This window comes from Dipodomys spectabilis, unplaced genomic scaffold (genome assembly GCF_019054845.1).
Source record: "Dipodomys spectabilis isolate Male_0828 unplaced genomic scaffold, ASM1905484v1 ptg000001l, whole genome shotgun sequence".
NCBI classification, from domain to species: Eukaryota; Metazoa; Chordata; class Mammalia; order Rodentia; family Heteromyidae; genus Dipodomys; species Dipodomys spectabilis.
The window spans coordinates 32430431-32450238 of NW_024870678.1; the positions used below are offsets into that span (position 1 = coordinate 32430431).

The 19808-nt window shown below is 39.6% G+C and overlaps 1 protein-coding gene across 1 annotated transcript in view; it reads left to right on the top strand.

Moving 5' to 3' along the window:
• The first annotated feature begins 13621 nt into the window (after positions 1-13621).
• The window catches only part of Plekhg1 (pleckstrin homology and RhoGEF domain containing G1), a 137226-nt gene continuing 131039 nt past the window's right edge, over positions 13622-19808 (top strand). The window contains exon 1 of the mRNA XM_042672896.1: positions 13622-13663. The gene's annotated coding sequence lies outside the window, so the exon portion shown is untranslated. The remainder of the gene's footprint in view (positions 13664-19808) is intronic.

Here is a 19808-nt window from a genome sequence, read left to right on the forward strand (position 1 = left end):
TAGATGGTTTCTCCCCAATTCTGAACTTTTATTCTGTGTTTATTAAATCGCCATTATACTAATTGACAGATGGTTTTATAAAGACTTAGCTCTTTTGGAGCTAGAAACCTAAGTTATGAAGAAGTGAAAAGACTCCTCCAAGTCAGATGACTTTGTTGTGGCAGAGCTGGGCCTGGGCTCAAGACTTCAGATTCCAAATCCATGGCTCTTCCTGTGATGCCACACATCTGGTTAGGCCCAGGCCAGTTCCACACCTATGGTATTTAACATCTGCTGGCTGATGACACAGAAGGAGATATTGACAGACCTAAATTTTTTTCTAGCCAGTTCTTGGCTGACTCTTCAAAATGACTTAATTTTAATCATCATTCCTACCGCTCCCAAATCACTTTGAGAAGGTGACCTTGTCTCTTCCCACAGAAAACAGAAGGCACCGAAGAACTCACTGGTGGGCCACCAATTCTAATAACCAGCATCTTCCTGCCATTAGTTGTAACAAAAACTGTTAGGCACTGGATCTTTAGACCCTCTTGTCTTTTCAGGGATACTTTTTGAATGTTCTTCCTTTCCCAGTGTTGCTCCAAAAACCTCTCCTTCAAACATTTACATAGTATCTGGACTCTCCCAGCTAACCTCTGCTTAGAACACATGTTCCTCCACGTTTTTTTTTTTTGGCCTTTGTCCTTCTTCTGGGCATTATCTGTGCAACATAGCATTTAAATCACCCCAAGTCTGAATCATTTCTCCTTTATTCTTTTCACAACCTTCTCACCGAAGTTAGCTATGACTCATAACACTAACTCTAAGGATGGCTATTTAGCAATTACTTGTGAGCAACTCTCACTTGCTTGAGTATTGGGTAAGTTATGGTATGCAAAGAAAGACAACCAAACACAGGTTGCAAACATAACTGGAGTTGCAGATTAATTAGGACAAAAAATACACTTTGAACTAATTTTATAAATTTATTTATAAATTTATTTAGGTATTAAGTTTCAATTTTCTAATGAAGTTTGAGGCAGCATGCTCTAGCATACCTATATCCAATGGGAGGCCTGCCCTTTAATATAGGTTTAATGCTACATGGCCAAATGTCCGTACTTTTATAGATATTCCAATGAGTGAGCTGAGAATCCTCACAAACAGAATTCAAAGAAATATCACTGTTTATATAGTTAGAAATCACAAAGACATAGTCTACATAAAATTTACTCTAAAGAATACCAACCACATTTAATTTTGGCTCGAGTGAGAAAGCTAGAATGAGGAAAATCCTAATGATTTCTTGTGAAGGGAACACAAAACATTATGACTCCTTAAAACTCATTTTCCAATAGTAATCATACCATGTTTTGAGGCTTGGTGAGACAGAATAATGACATGAAGCACACACTAGATATACTACTAAAAAGTTTAATCAAAGTGAAAAACGGATTCAAGTATAGATTGGAAATGACAAGGTTTCTTTGCATCAGTCAATTCTCACCCCCTTTTCTTCAGGGGCTACATGATTCCATTTTCACACAACCCCTCTTTCTGGAGGTCAAAGCAACCGACTATCTCAAAAGCAGAGATTTCCAGGAAGTACTGGCCACCACAAAGGGATGTGTGAATGAATACATCATTGTTTGGTGGTCACTATAAAATGTTTTATTGAAAGGTAGCTCACAGTGTTTATATTTCCTTTCCCCTCATCCTCAAGATGAAGGTTAATTAAAACTGTGATACATTTGGTAGCTCACATTAAAAAAAAACCAGCCTGATATGTAAAAGTTGATTTTTTTGATTGGTGTGGAAAGGATGTGTATATGTGTGTGAAAAAGAAATTGCCTTCCTAAATATAACATTTGAAATGACAGTAGAACTTTTCCCATATGTTGCTTGAATAACAGTAGTGTTTTATATATTTCTTTTACAGAAGTCTTTTTTTTTTTTTAAAAGAAAACTGTTCTTCACCTTTAAATAAATGACCTCCAATTCAGGTGTTTAAAGCTGTCTCTTCAAATATGAGTGTAAGTGAGGAGCACGTACAAGCCGGTCACTTTCTCTTTGCTAAATCTACTGTGTTGATGAGACAACCTCAGCCCAGAGGACTCGTGCTCATTTTAAGGGAATTTCGGTATACTCACTAACTTTGGTCCTTTTCACCACTGTGCTCACACCGTCTAACTTGCTCGGGAGGATGAGTCTGGAGTGAAGGAAACTCTTGAGCTCTTGTTTATTGAAGATGGTGCTTATGAAATGCTTCTGCTGAGAAAATGTGGCTCCTTCCATGTTGCTACGTATGTAGACCTCCAAAGCACATTCCCATAATCCCCTTCTTTCCTTATTTTGTTCTGTACTCCATTTTTGGAAAACTTACCCTACTCAGAGTATTCGCTCAGTGGTGTGAAATAAAGGTCTGGATTGTAGAGTTGGATGATGATGATGATGGTGATTTATTTAAAATATAATATTATGATTATTAAGGTATATAGGGGGTTACCATTCCATAAGTCAGGTAATGAGGTAATGAGTATAATATTCTCTGTGTGTTTGTTTTATTGTTTGTTTGTTTTCTCATGCTGGCCCTGGGGCTTGAACTCAGGGCCAGGGTGCTGTCCCTGAGCTCTTTGGCTCAAGGCTAGTGCTTCCCACTTGAGCCACATCTCTACTTCCAGCTTTTTTTGGTGCTTTAACGAGAGATAAAAATCTAATGAAGGGGCTGGGAAAGTGGCTCAGTAGTAGAGCGCTTGCCTTGCAATGCATGAGGCCCTGGGTTCGATTGCTCAGCACCACATAAGCAAAAAGAAAAAAGCCGGAAGTGGCGCTGTGGCTCAAGTGGTAGAGTGCTAGCCTTGAGCTGAAGAGCTAAGGGACAGTGCCCAGGCCCAGAGTTCAGGCCCCACAACCAGACCCCCCCCCCAAAAAAAAATCTAATGAATTTTTCTGACCTGGCTGGCTTTAAACCCCAATCCTCAGATCTCAGCCTCTTGAATAGATTATAGGTATGAGCCACCAGCACCTGGCCCTACACAATTCTTTTTGGTGATAATTTATGTGGGTGCCATTATTGGGGCTTGAACTTAGGGCTTGGGCACTGCCCTTAGCTTTGTTGCTCAAGGCTAGCATCCTACCACTGGAGCCAAATTCCACTTTTGGCTTTTTGGTGGTTAATTGGATCTGAGAGTCTCATGAATTTTCTTGCCTGGCCTGGCTTTAAACCTTATTCTTAGATCTCAGCCCCTTGAAAAGCTAGTATTTACAGGCATGAGCTACCATTCCCAACTTCATAATTGATTTCTTTTTTAACTACAGGATCTTGCTGTGTAGCCCAGATGTAATTCCAGAATGACCTGGAGTTCAGTAGATAGCCTAGACTGTCCTCAAGGTCATGATTCTTCTGCCTCAGCCTCCCCAGCGCTGGGATTAAAGACGGGCACCACCATACCTGGCTTGAAGTTCTGTTATTCTTTTGCATTCAGAAGCATACAGTATAACTTCAGCTCCCTTTGGGCACATTTCTGGCTGAATCTGTGGTGGCCATTTCACTGGCTGAAGGTTCCATGTGGGTAAGGACTGTATGTGTCTTAGTTGTGTCTAGACCCACACACCCACACCCACACACTGGCAAACCATTGTTGCTCAAATGTTGCATGGTTTCAACGTATTTTAGAAACATCACAGGCTACATGGGTGATAGAAAAGTGAAGGCCGAGAAGGTACTGGAAACCATATTATTGCCCTTGTAGTTTAGCCTACGACCAATCTGTTTCTGCAAGAACCTGACATCTTCTCTGAACCTTACTAGTTCACTTTGTAAGCTTTATGCTTCAAGATGAACCAGTCCACCAAAGGGAATTCATTCAAGCAATGTTTCCCACTTTATGTTTTTGCCCAATATACTCCCGATGCTGAAAAAGGAAGGAAAATGCAGTTGTACTCTGCAGCTCTGTTGAGCCAGCTTTCCTCATAGAGAGCAGTCTGTGCTATTAAGCTGGGAAAAGAGTGACATGGAGAGAACCTGATTAAGGAGTCACCTATTAGAATTCCTGATTTTCAATTAAGTATTATAATTAATAATCTTGTATCAAATAATTATGCTAACTCCTACTCTGTCTAAAAAATTAGATAGAACACCAAAATCTTAAATCCTCAGAGTCTGGTGAACACTATTTTTGTTTGATTGTGGTGTGTGTGTGTGTGTGTGTTGTGTGTGTGTGTGTGTGTGTGTGTATGTGTGTTTTATATGCTCACAACTAAGTTACCGTGAAATCTAGCCCAAATTTAGGAGACATCTGGCATCCATGTGGCTCGTCTTAATATTGTTTTAAGAACTTTAATCAGTACTACCTGATACCAGCGTGTGTTCCTGTGAAAGCCAGAAATGGATACAAACTACAACCCAAATTTTCCTTAAATGGTCAACTTATATTTCATAAATTTGATTTATATACAACACCCAGATCGTGAGGAGACATGCAAACCTGATATATAACATTTGGACTGTGGGGGTAGAATCCTTATTCTGACAAATTGTTCCCAATGTATCTGTCCAAATGCCACTGTAAATAATCCCATTTATTTAAAAATTGCTTGATGAATGTAGTTTTTCTAAGAACTCATCCATTGCACAATAGGAGATGTATTCCTTGGAGATACTTTGCATTTCTTACTCATTTCAGAATCCTTTGTGCCTGGCACAGAGCCTGACTCACAGAAGACATTGACTCCACAATCGAATCAAATGCTGAGTAAGACAGCAGAGGTACAGGTTAGGAGACCAGAAACTAATGAAAGATTAGTTCATTTTCATAGTCTCCATTTCTTAACTCTAGATGTTTTTATTGTTTGTTTAAAATGATTGTAAATGGTTAGGTTTCTTTCACAAAAACAAGCACAACAAAGTAGATATGTCAAGAGATATCAAAGCTGGGTGCTGGTGGCTCATGCCTGTAATCTAAGCTACCCTGGAGGCTGAGACTCTTATGTCCACCTAACCAGCAAAAAATCACAAGTGGAGCTGTGGCTTACATGGTGGAGTGCTAGCCTTTTGGGGGGAAGTAAAAGCTCAGGGACAGTGCCCAGACTCAGAGTTCAAGAGACAGAGACAGACAGAGACAGAGACAGAGACACAGAGAGACAGACAGAGACAGACAGACAGACAAGATCAAGTTAGAAATTGACTTGGATTCCCCAGGAGAGCTGCAGAGCATGTGCCTTTGGAAGCCTCCGTGAGAGCAGAATGTATCTGTACAAAATAGATCCCACATACTTGCAGAATGGATAAATAGCCAGTTCTGAGATGTTTAGAAAAGACCAACCACATAAATGAAAAATTCAAATGACTACCTGACATGTCTATTCTAAAATAGTTGATCATCTGAATTTCACCCCACTCCTTTCCCATATTTTCCAACCAGTCTCTACTGTAAACTTTGTAGACGGTGCATTTTCTTGATTATTTCTGAGCAATCATGTGTGTATATGGAAGTTGCCCCTATTTAAAAGGAAAAAAACTAGTAAAATCACCCAGGTTTTTTTTTTTTTCAAGAAAGAGCTAGGAAAACAGACTGTTCTTTGCCCTCTTTTTATTTCTGTATCTTTTCCATAGGTTTCCATTTGTAAGTTAGTAATAGCCTTTGTAGAAAAATCATGATGCTTTTTTTACAACAAAAGTAACAACAAAAATCAGATCTTTAGAAATGTATCAAATGAGACATTTATGAGGCCTTTATGTAGAAAATTAAATGACTTTCTTCTCACTGTAAGATATATGTGAAAGATATTTTCAAATACTTACATACATAAAAAGACCTAAAGGGATTAGCATGTTTATAGGCAATCTCATTATGGTAAATATGTCAGTTCTTCCAAATATAGGTCAAGTGCAATCCCAGTAAATCTAACATGTCTTTTGGATGATTCCAAAAGACATATGTTATATAAAATAACAAAGACTTATAAATAACCAAAAAATCCTGAAAAAGAAACAGAAGAATTTGGCAATGTTATTTGTATTGTTAATAATGTTAGTTGTGGGCTGGGAAGGTAGCTCAGTGGTAGAGCGCTTGCCTTGCATGCTTGAGGCCCTGGGTTCGATTCCTCAGTACCACATAAGCAAAAAGAAAAAAGCCAGAAGTAGCCGGGCGCTGGTGGCTCACGCCTGTAATCCTAGCTACTCAGGAGGCTGAGATCTGAGAATCGCGGTTCAAAGCCAGCCCGGGCAGGAGAGACCGTGAGACTCCTATCTCCAAAAAACCACCAGAAAACCGGAAGTGGCGCTGTAGCTCAAGTGGTAGAGCGCTCGCCTTGAGCTGAAGAGCTGAGGGACAGCGCCCAGGCCCAGAGTTCAGGCCCCATGACTGGACCCCCCCCCCCAAAAAAATAATGTTAGTTGTAATATTAGACAATAGGGATGTGTACATATATATATATATATATATATATATATATATATATGGATTTATAGTGAGAACTGTAGATTGATATAGAATATATGTAGATATAGATTATCTATATGCAGTGTGACTTTCATAATAGAAACAATCAATTAGGTTAATAAAACACAAGTCCTGAAACAGGCCCACTTTTTTTTTTTTTTTTTGGCTGGTCCTGGGGCTTGAACTCTGGGCTTAGGTGCTGTTCCTGATCTTTTTGCTCAAGTCAAGTGCTCTACCACGTGAGCCACAGAGATACTTCCAGTTTTTTTTTTCTTTTTCTTTTTTTTTATTGTGAAAATACTGTACACTTCCAGTTTTTTTTGAGTAGTCTCACAGACTTTCCTATTTGGGCTAGCTTTGAACCACAATTCTCAAATCTCAGCCTTCTGAGTAGTTAGGATTACAGGGATGAGCCATCAGCGGCTAGCAGGCTTACATTTGTATAAAGACTTTATATGTGACAGAGATGAATTACAAATCAATGGAAGTGATAGATTAATAAATGATTTTAGGGTAATTGGCTATCCTTATGGAAAAAGTGAATATGTGTATCTGACACACATCATCTACAATAATCAATTTCAAATGGATCTTGGACTTAAATGTAAAACAATTATAATACTTTTAAAAGAAATACAGAAGAATGTATCCATCTCCCTAAGGCAGAAAATGAATCTTAAACAAAATACAGAAGTCTTTAAAGAGAGCATCAATGACTATATCACCTTTTTGAGCTCCCATTTGTCAAGTGAGATTGATAACAGATCATAACCTTTAGCAGTCATGTGGATTTAGATATTGAGCAATATGTAGCTAGCACTCTAATATTCATAAGGAAAGGACAATCTAATAGAAAATGGGACAAATACTTGGATAAGATTTTTCACAGGAAAGAAAACATGAGTGGTCAATTATATTAAATATCTTATGAAAATTAATGATAATTCATAGTAATTAACTAAGAAAACACATGTCTAAATCACCATTGTACAGTTTAATGCCCCTCAGAATAGATATTATTAAAATTTCATAGCATCAAGTATTGGCCATAATATGATACTAAGAGCTCTCATATACTCTGGGTGGATTGTAAACTGATAGATATACTCTTGAAAAAAGTTGTCGCAATTAGTAAATTTTAACATGTGTCTGATGAATAACCAGAAACTTCATTCATGTAGTGTATGATCTTCTGCACATGAGTACCGGTGCCCTGTGTGACATTGTCTGTATGAGGAGAACCCCGTACAGGTTTGATAAAGCACAGAGTCATGTGTCACTTAATGGCGGAACAGCTGTCGAAGAAATGTGTTATTGAGTTATTTGATATAGAATTTTTTTACACAAACTTATATCGCTGTTGTTATTAGGTGGTGTAATTGTATGAGGCCATTTGTTATCCATGAGATCAATCATTGACTGAAATGTCATTAGACAGGACATGACTTATCCATAAATATACCACAAGTTATCCAAGAAAATACTGTCTGCCCATGCAAATAATTACAGCTACATAGTCAGAAAACTGGCATGGAAGAATTTCACAAGTGAGGAAAGCAAGTCCCATGGTACATGTCTAAACCTATTTCTTTTTTCTTGTTCTCTTTAAGTGGTTGTACCTAGGGGTTGCCGTTCAACAAAACAGTTTCTCAATACAATGAGTCCTGATCAGTGTTGCCCCTTTCAATATGCTCACCCATCCCTCCCAACCACCCCTTCCCTCACTCTTGTATATTCATTGTAGTGTATTCACTGAATTCTTGACTACATTCTCCCCCCACCTTCTCTTTTCATTCATCTGTGCCTTTCCCCTTGACCCCACCCCACCCCTTTCAAGTGCTCTGCTTCCTGGAGTTCATTTATGAGCCTATTTCATCATTCAGAAGCACTGAGATTTGACTGATGAGATTCCTCCATGCTGGCCTCCTGTCAGGCCCCACATGTTTGTCCACAGCTCTAGATTATGAATATTCCCTTGTTTGCCTCTAAGTGGAGCAGGGAAAGGTCTGTTTCCTTTTGAAGAAAAGATCTCAGATGAAGTTTGATTGGCTCTGATGGGTCTGGGTTGGGGCAGGTGCCCATCCATGCACCAATCACAATAATGAGGACAATGACGCATATGAGTGGCCTAGCTTAATTAATGACCTTCAGAGCACATGGCTGGGAACAGGGCAAAGGAGCAAAAAAATGCTGCTACACTGGGTACCAGAGGAGGGTAAATGAATGTTGGACTTCTAGAACAGCAGAGAATATTATTCTGCCCCTTGGATGCTAAGAAGCCAATTTGTGTTGGACTAACCAGGACTACTCGCTTGTGATTTACAGCTGTGGCTCAGAGAAGCACAGAGAGAAGCAAGAAAGTGACTTTTCCTGTTGCAGTAGGCACAATTACAGGGTTACCTAGTAGCATTCCCAAATAAGAATGGGCAAACGTGGAATAGCATCTCAAGATGAAAGGTTGACAGAAGCAAGAATTTCATCCACACACAGGTTCTTTGGAGATTTATGTAATCAAGTTTTGTATCCCCTCAAAAATATTCACTTTAATTTTGTCTACTTGGCCATCACCGAGTTGAGAAATATTTTCAAGCTAGGCACCAATGCTCACACCTGTTATCCTAGCTACACAGGAGGCTGAGATCCAAAGAAATATGGTTCAAAGCTAACCCAGGCAGAAAAGTCTGTGAGACTCCATCTCCAATTAGTCAACAAAAGCTGGGCGAAAGGCATGCATGGCTCACACAAAAGAGCTTGCCAGCCAAGCAAGCAGAAAGCCCTGAGTTCAAACCCTGGTATAGCAATTTATGGAAGGAACATTGGTAAATTTTCCTTTTTACCAATACATGCTGATTTAAAGTCCTGTTCTTCTGGATAGACCATGTGTGAATTTTCACTCTCTTTTCTAAAGCTTGTATGTTTTGAAATAAGGATAATTTGTGCTTATGAATGAATCTTTGGGGCTCCTGTGTGTTGACTAATTGGCATTTTATAAGAAAGGTTTGTGCTTCAAGTGTTTACAAAGTTACCATCATAAGTAGAATCGCTGTCATTAGAAATAACTTTTAAGTTGTTCCTGTTTTAAACCATGCCTGAGTTAGACCATTGGAAGCTGTTTTTACTGAGTCACAGAACATATCAACAGGCCTTTTGCTTTGCCCTACATATAAAGAGAAAAGTTGTTCCTTTCTTGGACAATTTTATTAATTTCCTGAGTAATTTTGTTAATTTCATTCTGGAAGGACTGGCTTTTAGTCTTTCTCCTCACTCTTGAATGTTATTAAAATTAAAAGTGAGCTTATTTCAGACATGGTACTGTGTTGGACTTAAATCTCCTTATTACAAACCCAACCCTGACATTTTATTTATTTTTATACTCAAACTTGCCTTAGTTGCAGTGTGCAGTGAGCCTATATAACTTATTTTAAACATGATTTGCTTACATTCCCAACTCTAAGCTTAGCATTATTCTTAGACCAAAAGAAATAAACTGTCCAGTTTCAGTGAGATTCAGTAATGTGCAATTAGTATTTTCTTGGCATAAATATAATATCGATGGCTATTTTTTGTTTTGTTTTTACATCAAATTCTATTTGTATTTAATGTCTGGAGTATGCTACATTAGTGGATTTTGCACTTAAGCTTAGATAATCAAATAGTCTTAATGCACTAAAAATTTTGTATTGGATTTTTCAGACCAGCCTCTGAGGTAGTAAGGATATAAATGCATGGCTTATAAAAGCCCTGTTGTTATTCCCACATTCCTATAGTGACAAAGAAGCCAGTTCATTGCTTTACCTCATATTAAATTTCCTGCAATATAGCACTTCTTTTCTTTTTTTTTTCCAAAAATGTACACTTGTACTTTTTAATATTTCTTATGATGAAATCATGGTCTTTACTTAGCTTAAAATTTCCTTAAATGCTGGGGCTGGGAAGGTGGCTCAGTGGAAGAGTGCATGCCTTGCATGCATGAGGCCCTGGGTTCGATTCCTCAGCACCACATACACAGGAAAAAGCCAGAAGTGGTGTTACAGCTCAAGTGGTAGAGCGTTAGCCTTGAGCTAAAGAGCTGAGGGACAGCACCCAGGCCCAGAGTTCAGGCACCACGATTGACCAAAAAAAAAAAAAAAAATTTCCTTAAATGCCATCTATGTAGAACTGTAAGTATAAGTTTTCTGAATATCATCTATTTTAAGATTGTCTTTATTTTCATTTATTTGTAATTAGTCAAATAAGTTCTAAGAGGTTTTTTAGAGCTTTCTGTTGGAGCTGGCACCAGTTGCTCACACCTGTAATCCTAGGTACTCAGGGACTGAAATCTGAAGATTGTTGTTTGAAGCCAGCCTGCGCAGAAAAGTCCATGAGATTCATCTCCGATTAACCACCAAAAAAGGCTAGATGTGGAGCTGTGGCTCAAGTGGTAGAGCACAAACCTTGAGTATGAATACTCAGGAACAGTGCGCAGGCCCTGAGTTCAAGCCCTAAGACTGGTGTGCGTGTGCGCACACACGCACGCGTGCACACACACACACACACACACACACTTCTCTTGGTTTTCTAAGTACCCACTCTTGTCACTTGTTTGTAATGCTGATGGGCTGGTCATTTCCTTTCACTATTTCATAGTGAGCATTTGAGTTTTTTTAAGGTTCCATGTCTTTTTTGATATTTCAAATACTATTTTTTGAATTTGAATAGCACATAATCATTGCACGTGTTTATGGAGTGCCCTGTGATAATTCAGTGCATGTACACCGTAGGAAATGATCAAACTAAGGTAAGTGGAATAGTCACTACTTCGGATATTTATCATTTCTTTGTGCTGGGATCATTCAACACCCTTTACTATTGGCTCTTTTAAAATATACAATTAATAGATGTTAGCCCGGTGTGCTACAGAACATTGGAAGTCGTTCCTCTGCTCCACCAATACTCCAGACCTTTTTGCCATCCTCCCTTCACCGCCTCCTGCCTCTCTGGTGACTGCTGCTAACTCACTTCTCTGAGACCAGCCTTTTGGGCTTTAACTGTAACTGAGGACGCGGAACAATATGTCTTACTGTGTTTGTCCCTTCCATGTCATTCCTGACTTTCTATTAACAATGATGTTGGTTGATTTTAGAGCATTTCTCTCTCTCTCTCTTTTTTTTAACATCATGATGACATTATTCTGTTCCTAGGTTACTAAGAGGTCAGGCATAGGTGTTGAGTTTTTTTTCACATAAAACACTTATAACCTATTGCTAGGGCATGAGAGGTCTATTTATGTATGTGTATAGAATAAATGCTACTTATAGTAAAATGGTCATTTACTGCATATATGGTTTTCTGAACACTTTAGAATTCTTATATCTTATCTAAATCAAACAAGCCTCTTACTTTTCTCTCTTGGAGTTTTATCAGATTTGTTCTCAGCTTTCTGTTAGCTTCAACAAACAAACCTGGAAGCCTCTGTATTCTGAAAGCTTTTTATAGAGTTTATGAATTAATTATTAAACTATACATATTCATTTCAGCTTCTGTATTCGGTATTGTAGTTTTAGTTTTGATCATTTAAATATCATCTGAGACAACTGTTGGCATTGATATGTTCAAAATGTATTCGCAAGGATATTTTTATTGAAAACTCTTAAGATTTTGATCTTTTCCATTTCTCCCAAATATTCCTTGAATAATTCTAGTTTCACGTTAGATTTTAAGAAACGCATTTCCAGAAATGTGTTTATGATTTGCAATGAAGCAGAGTTTTTTGGTGTCTGAGGTTCTGGACTTTAAACTCAGGGCTTTATGGGTGATATGTTACTTGAATCATATTTCTAGCCCAGCCTTTTGTTAGTTATTTTGGAGATGGAGTGTTGAGAATATTTTTCCCCAGGCAAACCTGAAACTAGAAGGCTCAGGATCTTGGCATCCCAAGTAACTACAATTACAGGTATGAGCCAAAAATACCTAGCCAACTTACATTAAATTGTTTTATCAAAAGACTTGAAGTTTGTACTCTCCTTGGACTATTCTCCTAACAGTAATTAGCATACTCTGTTGTTTCTTTCCCTCCTTTCAATGCTGCTCTCTAATGGCCTTTTCACTTTTAAGGGTTTTTTTTTGATTAGCATCAACTGGAGGTTTTTTTTTTTGGTTTTGGTTTTGTTTGTCTTTTTGAGTAATTTCATAGATCCACAGATTATAAAAGATTGTTTTTGTTGTATTTGATTCCCATGCCCTGTTGTATCTTGTATATACATTTTTCTAATTTGGGAAGGGGAAGGGAAATAACAAAATGCTGATACAAGAATACAGGTTGACCCATTGTAACAATGAGATGTACAAGATACTATGTTGAAAACGAACTTTACAACTTGGGGGGAGGGCGAGGGAGGAGTTAGGAAGGTGGGGAGGGAAGGGATGGTAGGGTAAAACAAAAGAGGGGGTAACAATGCTCAATAGGAAATGTACACATTACCTTACTCATGTAACTAACCCCTCTGAACAGTATCTTTACAATAAAAAAAAAAAACTTTAAAAAAATCCCATAAACACTAAGCTTGTTTTAAGAGAAAAGAAAAGAAAAGAACTCATAAACTTTGAGACGTCTATGGTTCTGGTTTCTGAAAGAAGTGAGCAGAAAAGCCACTGACCTTACCAGGTATAAGCTCTTCCCTCTGCCCCATGATAGGAACTCACCTCTACTGACTTCAAAAGATGGAAGCTGAGGAGTTACAGGGGGAATACCAGAGGAGAACACAGGGATGAGGAGTGGCCATAGCCTAGCCGGTTCTTCCCATCCTGTGGCTGATTGGTGCTTCAGAGCTAGGGATGAGACTGAATGAAATCATTACTCATCTCCATACCCTACTTCCCAGCCCTCTAAACCATAGCAAGTTGTTGGGCCCCTTTGTTTTCAGAGTTCTTTAAACTTTAGTTCTTTGGAGGAAGGGAGTGGGGGAGATCAAAGAAGATTGGGGTACCAAGCTGTCTAACACCAAAACCTATCAGGCCTTTTATTTTTTAGTTATGTTTTTTCATGATTATTGTCTGTTACAAAATTAGGTGTCTTTTCGTAGGAAAATCCTAGCCTTTCAGCTGCCAGTCTACTTTTAGCCACTTGAAGTTTATCTTAATATCTCATCCATTCTCCATTACATAATTCTGGAAAGGTGATACTTAAGTAAAAAGCAATTTTTTGTGTGTTTCTACTACAGGTGAAGACTGATGTGAGGCGTATGGTTGAAGACGTGGTAAAGGTGAGATTCCACTCTGAAAGTGGCATTTTTATCGTTGTTGTTACTTGGGTATGAAACATGTTGAAAGATCAGTATGTTTACAACTTAAGCTTTTATGTATTTTTGTCTGTATACACTCAGCAAGACATTTTTTCTAACTTCTTTTTTTTTCTCCATCAAGATTTAAAGCTCCCATTTTGTGGTGGTGGTACTTAAAAACCACAATGAATGATAAGAGAGAGGCAAAGGAAGGAAGGAATATGCCTTTCTGTTAGGTACTTTAATTCCTATTGGCACTTTAATGAGTCATCTCTGAACACATTAGAGGCTATTTGACAAGACCCCAAATGTCAATGCAACATTATTTAGTTGCACATCAAGTGCTGAGTTAAGTGGTAGAAATACATGAACTAGGTAAGGAAACTCAGTCTGGTAAGCATAGTATTCATTTTTTATGGCAAAAAAAGCTTTTTTTTTTATACCAAGTCAAAAAATAGGCAATAAAATAAAAACAAAATGAAAACTCCAGGTGAAACAGTAGGTTAGAGTCTGTTGTCTTAACCAACAAGGTCAGAATGTTTCTTTGGAGTCATAAATATTTGATATGCTGAATTATTCCTCCAGGGCTCAGTATTATTTTCAGAGACAAATCGTATTTTAATGGAGTGAAGATTGCTTAGTTTGTGGCAGAGTTCGCTACTGTTTTGTTAACTGGAGGGCATTGGTTTTTTATCCTGCAGGTCTACATTACTGGTAGGCAAGTCTGAGAAGTTCTTTTGCTTAATCTATGTGTAGAATGCTGAGTAGCTGAACAATCAAAAGACCTTCTAGGCCATAGCTGGCTTGTTTATTAGGCACAGTGCTTCAGGCCCTCAGAAACAAAACAAAGTTTTAACCTTAATTTCTTTTAAAAGCAAGAGAAAAAATAAGTATGGTAATTAATACAGTGAACTTGCCTATTTGTGGGTTTATTGCAAACAAAAATTCCAAAAACAAACAAGAAATTAAGTGCCTAACATTTTTCACTTCACAGCCCAATATTATCTATACTTGTGTTTAAGTCACTGCGTGATCTGCTGAGTTGTTCCTTGATCTTGATTTTGTGAACCTGTGCCTTCCCCCAAAGCAAGTGGTTTCTTAAAAAGCAAGATCCAAGTGAATGTATTTAAGTGAGGTGATCAAGTGAAAATCTTGGATTTGTTGAAAAGCAGATGTCATTAATGGAAGTTGGGCCCAATTACTGGGAAAACACATTGGACATGCGCACAACAGCCCTGAACATTGCCGTAAGCACGCGTGCGCAGTTTTTCCCCAATGGCGGTCTCCTGTGGATTGCAGAGGCCTACCGTTTATAATAGTGAATACAGCCTGGATTACATTTGTCTTGATATCTGTGCAGTTGCTATATATTTTAATTTATTTATTTTTGTCGGTCATGGGGCTTGAACTCTGGGCCTGGGCGCTGTCCCTCAGCTCTTCAGCCTAAGGTGAATGCTCTACCCCTTGAGCCACTGCGCCACTTCCAGTTTTTTTGGTGGTTTATTGGAGATAAGAGTCTCACAGACTTTCCTGCCTGGGCTGGCTTTGAACCACAATCCTCAGAGCTCAGCCTCCTGAGTAGCTAGGATGACAGGCGTGAGCCACCAGTGGTATATTTTTAATGATTTCTTTAGAAGGAAAGAGCCCACAAAGTCCAGAGTGCCCGGGGTCCCCAGCAGTTCTGTGGCCTGACCCGTGCTTCCCTTTCCATTGAGAAGAATAGATACTTTCTTTTGTGTCTTCTTTTGGAACAGGTTATATTTCTGCAAATGATGTATGTGCTCCTCAAAGACACACATGGTTGTAGCTACAGAGAAATAAGTGGACACATAGTTAGCTGCGACTATTCATTGTTTTCCTGATATCACATAAAGATTTTCCTTCTAGATACTCAAGTGAAATTCCATTAACTTTGTAATGTGATGTGGGACTAAAGGAGAGAGGGGCATGGCTTGATCAGGGCTCCTGGGTGCCCCTTGGCCTGGTGCTGCCCCAGCGCCATGTGTGCTGCCCAGGCCTCCTTGTTGTTGGGTAGTCTCTGTGTTCCTGAACGTAAACATTTTCAGTCACTGGGGATCATCTGGCTTTGTTTGGTTTTTCAAAACGATGTTGTAAAGTTGGAGAGAGACTCGACAAATGGGACTACCTTAAAATAAAAAGCTTCTGCACAGCTAAATCTATCGCAACTAAGCTAGAAAGACAACCAACTAATTGGGAAAAAATATTTACCAGCAATATATCAGACAAGGGGTTAACATCCTGTATATACAGGGAACTCAAGAAACTAATCCCTCCCAACCTAATAAACCAATTACTAAATGGGAAAGGGAACTAAAGAGGAACTTCTCAAATGAAGAAATAAAAATGGCAAAGAAACACATGAGGAAATGTTCATCATCCCTGGTGGAGAAAGGAAATGCTCATCATCCCTGGTGGTGAAGGAAGTGCAAATAAAGACAACCCTGAGATACCACCTTACCCCAGTCAGAATGTCCCACATCCACAAATCAGCCAATGACAAATGCTGGAGGGGATGTGGAGAAAGAGGAACCCTATTACACTGCTGGTGGGAATGTACACTTATACAACCACTTTGGAAAGCAGTCTGGAGGGTCCTTAGAAAGCTAAAGATTGACCTCCCTTATGACCCAGTCATACCACTTCTAGGCATCTACCCTGAACCAATATACAAGGACACGTGCACCTCCATGTTTATTGCAGCACTATTCACAATAGCTAGGATATGGAAACAACCCAGATGCCCCACCACAGATGAATGGATCCAAAAATTGTGGTATCTATACACAATGGAATATTATGCAGCCATTAGAAATGACAAAATAATGGCATTTGCAGGGAAATGGATGGAGCTAGAAGGAATCATGTTGAGCGAGGTAAGCCAAGAACAAAGAGACAAACCGTACATGGTCTCCCTGATAAGTGATGCTAAATCCAAAATGTTAGGTGATACAACAAAACTAACAGGACTTAAGAAACAAAGAACTCCCACTCACCTGGTTGAACCACTACTAAATATCCCCATGCTGCTGATCACATATATGGTATATAACATGTGAACACCGTTATATGTTACAGACTGTGATAGACAATTTGCTCCAGGAAAGTTAGAATGAACTTGTGACTTTAAATGAGCATCATTATTCCACAATACTGTGAAATTCCGGAAATTATGTAATCACTTAATCACAATCAAAAAAAAAAAAAAAAAGAACCTCGGGGAAGGTAGGGAGGGAAGGGATGGTAGGGGGAAAACAATGGAGGGGGTAACAATGTTCAAGAGGAAGTGTACTCATTACCTCACTCATGTAACTGTAACCCTCTGTATAGTATCTTTACAATTAAAAAAATGTGAAAAAAAAACTATGTTGTAGTTTTGAAGAAAATACTGTCTTTTGGTTTTCAGTGTTGGGGACTTATCATTTGTGTAGAGAATATCGTCTGAAGGTTGCTGGGGTATTAAAGCAAGGGTGTTGAGTGTGAGAAGCCTCCTTTTCCGGCGCAGGCTCCCTGAAGACCAGGACTTTTGTCTGTTTTGCCTGCAGATAGTTATTAGGAAAAGACAGATATGTAAGAGGAGCTGGGATAATGAACTATTTTCCTTCTTTAGAACAATCTGAAATGCCCTGGTCCTGCTTTGGGCATCTCAGAGCACTGCTGCACCTTGTTCGCAGGTGTTGGCAGGTACACAGAACTGTGTATGGCCCCTCAGGAGGAAGACACAGCCTGGGAGCCAGTTGCCAGCTGTGGAGAAGAGCTGTCTTCTCCATCCCAGCTTTTATACTCTGAAGCCACAAAGACATTCCAAAGCAAAAACTTCTAGAGATGATTGACTGACTTTAATTCGCTTGACTAGATTCAGTGGTCCTAACTCACAAAAATTTTGACAACAAAATCAGAGAAGTATAAGAAATGCATTATTTTCTGTTAATAATGCCGACTGTGTGTGTGTGTGTGTGTGTGTGTGTGTGTGCACGCGCGCGCGAACGCACATGCGCGTGCGTGTGTGCGTGTAGATGTAAGCCTGTGCATTTTTCAGGTACTACTAAAAGAAACAGGTAGGAGCTGACCGTCAGTGGCTCACACACAGATTGAGCCACTCTGGAAGGTACTCACTAGCTACTCAGGACGCTGAGACCTGAGGATTGCAGTTTGAAGCCAGCCTGGACAGGAAAGTCCATGTAACTCTTATTTATCTCCACTTAACTACCAGAAAACCAGAAGTGACACTGTGGCTCAAAGTGCTAGAGTGATAGCCATGAGCAAGAGCTGGTGTCTCGTGCCTGAGTTCAAGCCCTAGGACAGGAACCAAAACAAGAAGGGTGGGGGAGAGAGGGAGGAGTAAAGAGGAAGATAGGTAGACAGACAGACAGACAGCCTTTTGTTTCTCATGCCCTCCTGTCTAGGGCACCACCCACTTCAGTTCTTTGCTGAAGGGTTGAGCAGAACTGCTGCTTAGTGCACAATGGAGACTAGGAACATGAAGACACCATGTCTCGTTCTAAACCGTACCATGTCCTCAGACCGTCTTGAAATGTACTCTTCTCGCTAGAATTTCCTGAGCCCTTTACTTAGGTTGAGTAACAGGAGAGTAGAGTACATCTTCACTGAAGATGCTAGCTATTAGAAACGGTGTTTCTCCACTCTAGAGTTGATATTACTGACCCACGGTGCCTGTGGCCCACCACTTTTCTCCAGCAGGTGATCCTCGATCTCGAGTTTCTTCTGTCCCCATCCGGAGGATGCTGTTACCATCCTTCATGAAAGTAGTCCCTGGCTGGGAAGGTGGCTCAGTGGTAGAATGCTTGCCTTGCATGCATGAGGCCCTGGGTTCGATTCCTCAGCACCACGTAAGCAGGAAAGTAGTCCCGCCACCCTCCTCAGTGGATGTTTTTGTGGTATCTCTGAGGTGCATTATCTTGCAGCTGAAGGTTCTGTGGTTTTGGAACATTGTGGGGTTTTTTTGTGTGTGTGTGTTTTTTTTTAACCCTTGAGACTAACAAAACAATATCATGAAGGAGCACTGAGGAAGGAAGCTACACTGTCTGTTCCTTCACAGGTCATGCAGGTGACCTTGCTTCTGTTTCCCAGGGTCCTGTCTTACTCGGGGCTGATAAATTTTTCACAAGTCAGCTAATAGAAAAAAATCAGTGCTTACAGTCCTCAATGACTCACACTGTGAATTAGTAACTTGTATTGAGCGAAACATTGCCAATAATACCACCGTCCGGTGGAATTCTTGGCAGAACATAGACTTAAATGCAATGTGTGATCTTTACCAAGTCACAAAGTACTTCCCTCTAGATCCTTCCTGAGAAAAATCCTCTGATCACCTTGACATGAGGGCATCGTGATAAGGATTTCTGAAAATAACTTTTTAAAGATTAGATGTGTTGCACGAACTACAGTGGTCACAGAATTAAAGCATCGAGTTATATCATTCAAGATGTATGGATTTGCCTCTGTCAAGCATGAGGCATCTTTTTTTTGTTAATGATGGGGAAGGGAACTGGTACTTAGTCACTCATCTGAGGTCAGCACTGTGCTTTCCTGAACTGCACATGATCCACAGGGAGGTGTCCCAAATTAAAGCAGAGAAATACCTCTGTCCATGTCCCTACATCATCACACCCTGCCTTCTAGCCTTTTCACCTGTTCTGTATTGTTCTGTAGAAGGGTCCATCATAGACTAGCACAGACACGGAATTGGGCCAGAGGAGGAATGTAGCTATATCAAAGTTATCATTGTGGTCTGTGAGAGGAGTCAGGGAAAGGACGTTTAGAGGACAAAGCTCTGTACTCTCTACCTGGATGATGGGTGGTAGAGCCAGGCCTCACAGTTGCCAGTTAGGGAGAGCCCATATGGTAATTTTCCCCAGATCAGCCTGTGTTCCACATGGCCAATGTGTGGGGCATCTTGAAGCATTTAGCTGACCCCGGCTGTAACACAGGTGACGGGGAACATTGGGCCACCTGCAATTCTAATATGGAGAACGTTTCTTTCTGCTGTTAAACTTCTGCCAACATAACAATATTCAACAGATCCTGATGAATTCCTTATGCACCACATAAAATTACTAACCATAAGTTATTGATAACATGTGAAATA